The sequence below is a fragment of the Pyrgilauda ruficollis genome, unplaced genomic scaffold, assembly GCF_017590135.1.
Source record: "Pyrgilauda ruficollis isolate IOZ18807 unplaced genomic scaffold, ASM1759013v1 scaffold12, whole genome shotgun sequence".
Taxonomy (NCBI): domain Eukaryota; kingdom Metazoa; phylum Chordata; class Aves; order Passeriformes; family Passeridae; genus Pyrgilauda; species Pyrgilauda ruficollis.
This window is the reverse complement of record NW_024510321.1, coordinates 46,895-52,894: the sequence shown is the minus strand read 5'-3', so window position 1 is coordinate 52,894 and position 6,000 is coordinate 46,895. Positions and strand designations below refer to the sequence as shown.

At 43.7% G+C, this 6,000-nt stretch overlaps 1 protein-coding gene across 2 annotated transcripts in view; it reads right to left on the bottom strand.

Moving 5' to 3' along the window:
- The window catches only part of PCDHAC2 (protocadherin alpha subfamily C, 2), a 78,621-nt gene that overhangs the window by 52,300 nt on the left and 20,321 nt on the right, over window positions 1-6,000 (bottom strand). The window lies entirely within an intron of this gene.

The following is a 6,000-nucleotide window of genomic DNA, read 5'->3' as shown; positions in this document are numbered from 1 at the left end:
CCTCACTCCCCGCCGCCGCCCGGCCGCCTCGTGCAAGCGGCGAGCAGCAGCCGCCCGCCGCCCCCGGCCCCGCCGCCGCCCGGTCCATGCTCGCCGGCTGCGCGAAGCGGCGGCTCCGACCTCTCTCCCTCCGGCGGCTCTCAGGAGGATGAGGAGGAGGAAGGAGGAGGGACCGGGACTTGCCGGATCCGCTTTCTCGCGCTCCAGCTGCTGCGCGGGAGGAGGCGGGGGTGGACGCTAAGCCGCGGCTGGCGCCGGTTCAGCACCTGGGCCGGGAACAGCGGCACGGCGGGCGCCGCCCCGCGCCCCGCCCGGCCCCGCCGCCCGCGCCCACGTGTTGCGGCCCCGCCGAGCCCCGGGACCCCGGCGCCGGTGGCCGCCGAGCCTGGAGGGGCGCGGCTGCTGTGCCGTGCCGCTGCTCCTCGTCCCCGCCCCGGCTTCGCTGCTGAAGGCTTGGGGGCGCGGGGAGGCGGCTGGGGGAGCTGACAGCTGCATTCACTTGTGGACCTGCTGCTGCAGCGCTGGAGTACGTCCGCTGGAGAGGGTTAAATCAGCGCAGAGCTCCGAAAAAAAATGGGCTTCCAGCCAGGTCTGGTGCCGTTTGTGTGCTGCTGCAGTGGGTTTGACGACCTCTTTCTTGGAGACCTGCCCCTCTACTCCCTCGGAGATTCATCCTTGCTGCAGCACCATCCCCCTGCCCAACCTCTATGGGCACCCCTGAGCTGCTTGCCAGTTCTGCTCGGCTGAGAGAATTCTGCAAGTCACACCCGTGAGTTACGAGCTTTTAAGGTGAGCCTCAGTTTCTCATCCAATGCAATACACAGGCTCAAGGTGATCAGGTGCAACTGCAGAGAAGGTGGAACATGATCTGTTTTCCAGTTAGAGTTTTTTCCTCCTCTCCTCTTGTGACAGAGGACTGACAAAAAACAGTCATGAAATTGAACAAACCCAGCAGTGGGGGTGGAGATGATGCACCTGCAATGAGTTTTACCCCAATGTCAAAAGTCCCAGCAAAGACAATGAACTTAAACCACCTAAGTCACTAAAGTGAGAGATTTATGAGCTAAACCATAGGCTACAGTCCTCCAGGTACTACCCAATTCAAAAGCTCTTTCCCTACAAGTGTTTCTTTCCCTGCTGGGTTTTTTCCCCTCTCTTTCCCCATAAAGACTTTTGGAACATCCAAAAAATCCTCTGTGGATTGAGCTGGTCTATCGAGGGGAGGGGTGACCACAACACTGAGCTAAAACGTCTTTCCTTGCCCTTTGTTGGCCTGGGCACCCCTCACCTTGAGAACACTGTAAATTTCTAATGTTTTACTCAAACATATCTGATGCACAAACCTCAGAGGACAACTGCCCTCACTCTGACTCAGCACCACTAAGAACTGCTACCAATCTATCAGCTTTTATCTGTGGCCACCTCTACCAGAAGAGACAACATTACTCCATTTTGGCTGATGATTCCTTTATTCTCAGCCCATCTTTGTGGCTCGAATATTTGCCCTTGTATTTATTCTGATGTACCCAGTATCCCAGTATCTGCAATTACTGCTGTCAAACCACCTGTCCTGGCTTAGGGCAAATTTGGGAGAGAACCTTTGAAGGAAGTGTCCTGTCACCCCAGGACACCACCCAGCACTGTTTTTATTTTTAAGTAGAATAAATGTAGGTCTGTGCAGACCAATAAGAGCATCTAGAGATGCCAAGTGCCTAGAACAACTGGAAAATTGCCATTTCAACCAGTTGCCAGCAACTAAACACTTAGAAAAAAATTAACTTCAATTTTTTGGCTAGGTACCCACCTTCAAGATCACAATATTCACAGATTCAGGACAAAATATCTTGAAAGTCTCACAAAAAAAAAAAAAAAAAAAAAAAAAGTGCCAAACAACAAAACCCCCACCTAGCAAAACAGAAGAAACCCCCACCCATCAAAGAACCCAGTACCCTGCTGACTGCAATAAAAATAAAAGTTATAGCAGCACTAACATACATGGACTATACAGCCATGTGTCAAACTAACTTGCAGCCATCATGTAAGACAGAAGCCTGAAGAGAGACACCCTGAGTTTTCCAAAAATCATACAATGATTTCACCAGATAGTCCCCAGATCATCTCTGCCCCACACCTCCAGGTGTTCACCCACAGAGTCCTCTAACAAACATACAGAACACCAACAAAAGGCCAAAAGCCCCAGCAACATTGGCAACATCTAAGGCCCTGCCTTAAAGAATATGACAATGGAAACTCTCCAGGAAATGGGCAATGCCCGTGGCTGGGAGGTGGTGGAAGATCAATCTCCTCTCTGTCGGCAACAGCTTTCTACCACAAGCTGATTTTACTCTGTGTGAATGAAACACATCAATCACACATCCAGGGGGGTTTAGTACCAGCAAGGAACCTTTCTCACTGTGTCTGGACCTCAGTGAGTTACCTGTGATAGACATTCAGGCTCTGCTGTAGTGTATTTCAAGAAGGAAGGGCTGATGAACCCCAAATCCTGGCCCACCTCACTGTTTACATTGCCTCAGTTCATCTTTTCTCTCACCCTCTGTGTCAGTGGGCAGCTGAGACTGTGCACAGCCAAAGTTTTGCAAAACACCACAGAACATAAAACTGAATAGAGATAATACACATATTCCATAATATATTCATTCCCATCAAACTTGTATCTCAACCTCAAGTTCTTAGAAAATTTGTCTCCTACTTTTAGAATTGTAAGATCTAGGATTGCCTGGCCTCTTGCCTTTTTTGTAAGTTTTGTAGCACCAACAAAATATTACTCTGATAGTCATTGCATGAATTGATACTATAGCTTGGCTTATGTACAGTAGCACTGCGCAAATGTCACAGTCTTTCTCAAAAATCTTGCTTTATGAAGTTAATGCTGACTACAGAGTGGGTAAGTGATATACCAAAATGTGTTCTGTTCTGATTAAATGTTCCCCAGGTCCTTTTAAATCTATATAAAATTCATCAATGATCATAATAATTTTAGTTATTTCTCTCAGCTTCAGTGTTAATGCTGAGTCAGTCCTGCAGGTTGTGATTTTAATTCAGGAAAAACTTCAATTGAGAAAACACTTCAGGATCTGCTCTGTAGTAATATTGATTTTTCTAGTAATAGACAAAAATTGAGACACAGAAAAATGTAATTTCAGTTTCAAATGAATCAAGGTTTAGGGGCTTCCTAGTTTCTTTTTTTCCCCAGAGTTTTCCTTTTCACTAATTTCTTGCAATTTCATCTAAGCATTAAAATTTTGAAACACCTTTAAACCTCACTAAAGAAAAATGTACCCATTGAGTTCAGAACAATGCACGTGAGCAAGAGAATCAGAATTCACCCCTGCAGCAAAAGCAGCTGATAAAGCTGATAACCCCTGGAGTGATTGGGTACTGCCTGTCTGCACTATCTATACACATAGGCCTCTGCTATTTGCTGACATACAAAAACTGCACTGCTTTAATTAGCTTGGCTAAATTAAATAGCACAAGTACAAACATACAGGTGGAGCAAAGAATACTGATTTTATCAAGTCCTGCACAAGAAAATCAAGTATATCTCAAGACAGTTATACATTGATGCATATATACCCCAGCAGGCATTGTAATATGACTATTTCAGTATGGAAAATCCTCACATTTCTCTGCAAGTCTTCCTTTAAACTGTTCTACATACAGATATTCCTGAATTAGTAGCAGCCTGATGCAGTGCCACAGAAACATGTCTGTGCAGATTATTCTCTTGGCAATGACACAATTGTATACAGATACACCTCTGTAGGTATTTAGGCCCTTGAAAAGTTCATTCATTTCAAATCACACTTATACAAGTCATTTTTTTAATATAAAGTTGTAACAAGGATCTCATAAACTTGCTTGGGCAGCAATAAATTTCTGTTCAATTTGCTTCACTGCAGAACACTAGGCAAAGTCTCTCCTCTGGCTATTTCTGAGTCTTATACAGCAAAAGGAGAGAGAAAGACATATTGGAGACCAGAAAGATGTGGATATACAAGATATACAACATGTAAACTGAAGAACTCCAAGGTGTTTTTACATCTGAAAATTCATTTCACTTCTTTGTAAATAATTTCACTTTCAGTAACTCCTATCCCTTAAACATTTGATTCAATGACTCAGTGTCCTTTCTAAAGTGGTGGGAAGACACCAGCTCCAAGCACTGGGCTCCAGATTTCACAGCACATAGATTTTTAGTAGCAATGAGATTGCTTGAGTACTGTATAAAAAAGACATGGTTTCAGCCTACTGATACAACTGTGTGCAAAAAATATGGAGACAAGTCCACAAAATCCATAGTTTAGCCATTAACAAACAGGTAATTTGTGTCATTCTCCAGAAAAAACTCGATTTCCTCTATGTGCCTGCTTGTATTTGGTGCCTGCAATTTGTCTGCCTTACTTAGAATTAAATCAAGTGCAGAGAAAGGAGCATCCATCAGTCATAGGCCAGATTACATCAACCAAAGTGGAAAACATTACCAATAAATTGTAAGGGAATAATGAGTTTGTGCAGCTTCTTATACACAGTTTTTTTCCTGTGAGCATAATCTTGTAGTCCATGGGTTATGAAGCTGATAGAAAAAAACATTTTGGTATTTTAAGGAGGACTCATTCTACTTCTTCAGTTCAGCCCCATCTTTCACTTCATGTTCTTAGGATTCCCGGAATCTTCTGCAACCCTACTCACTTCAGTGAGGATCCTCTCAGCTGTTCTCTGAAGGAGACTGTACAGGGCTTTTTCTGGTGACTTCCCAGGCCTCAAGGACTGTCTGAGCAGGAAGATACTCCCTAGAGATGTGGCAACGTAAAGGTCTGCATTCTGTATGGAATTTCTTGGGGATGTGGGATTCCCACTTCTCCTAAAAATGCTGCAAAATGTCTCCCTGAGGGAATGTGAACTACTTATTTCTATACTCAATTTCTTTGCTCCTATGCCCCAGTCATCTTCCACACTTGAATTACTTGTTGACAAGTCATCTTTTCATTTGGAACCTGCCTCTCCCATATTTGAAATAGACAGATCCTGTGCCAAATTGCTCAGCTGGATTGGCTCTGTTCTTTCATGGCTTTCCTTAAATCCACTTTCCCATTGGTAGGAATCTAAGTGGTGAGAATTTCTTTTTGTATCACAAGCATCTGAAGTCAGGCTATTTAAAACATTGCTGTTATGGGAACCAAGGCTGCTAAACAGCCAGGAAAATCCTGTTTGTATTTAGGTCAGAATTTCTTTGCAATAATGTAACTTGCTTGTTCTAGAAAATGTCTTGTAAAGAAATTGGGGTTGGGGTATGGAGGGGGGTTGGTGTTATAAATTTCAACTGAGATAAACCACAAAGATACATAGAAAAAAATTTCTTTTCTTCTCCTGCTCACCAGAGTACATTCAACAATTTCTCACTTCTAGTCTAAATTTTAAGGATGGATATGTCTGACTCATTCTGCTTGTCTTCTGCTATATTTTTCTGATGACTTTAAAATGCTTTTGTAATTTATTGCACATAATGTCACACGCTGTGCCATTCTAAATGGAAGGACATTAACAATGTGGACACCAACAAAACAACTTTCACTTTTCTAAAGTCACCACCAAGCCTGTAAGTGTTGCTTCTACTGCCAAATATTTTCTTGAAGGTTTTGGTTGGTTCTTTCCTTTATCACCATTATCTGTCTTTGGAGACAGAATCTTTACCACTTGTCCATGCAGGCTGAGATTCTCCAGCTCAAGCAGGCACCACTAAATTTCACCTCAGTGAACTTGTGAGGCACACTGGAGTCAAACAAGTTTCTTCCAGGTGATTATAATTTAATTTATTTCTCAGCTCTAGCTACTGCTTTGTTCCATACTTATATTCACGTGTTGCATGCCCCTCTTTAGAGTTTGAGTTCTGGGATAAGGTTATGAGGCAGCTCTGACCCTCCTGAAACTTCTCTGAATGTTTAATTGAATGTGTACATATGAATTCATAAATGAGTC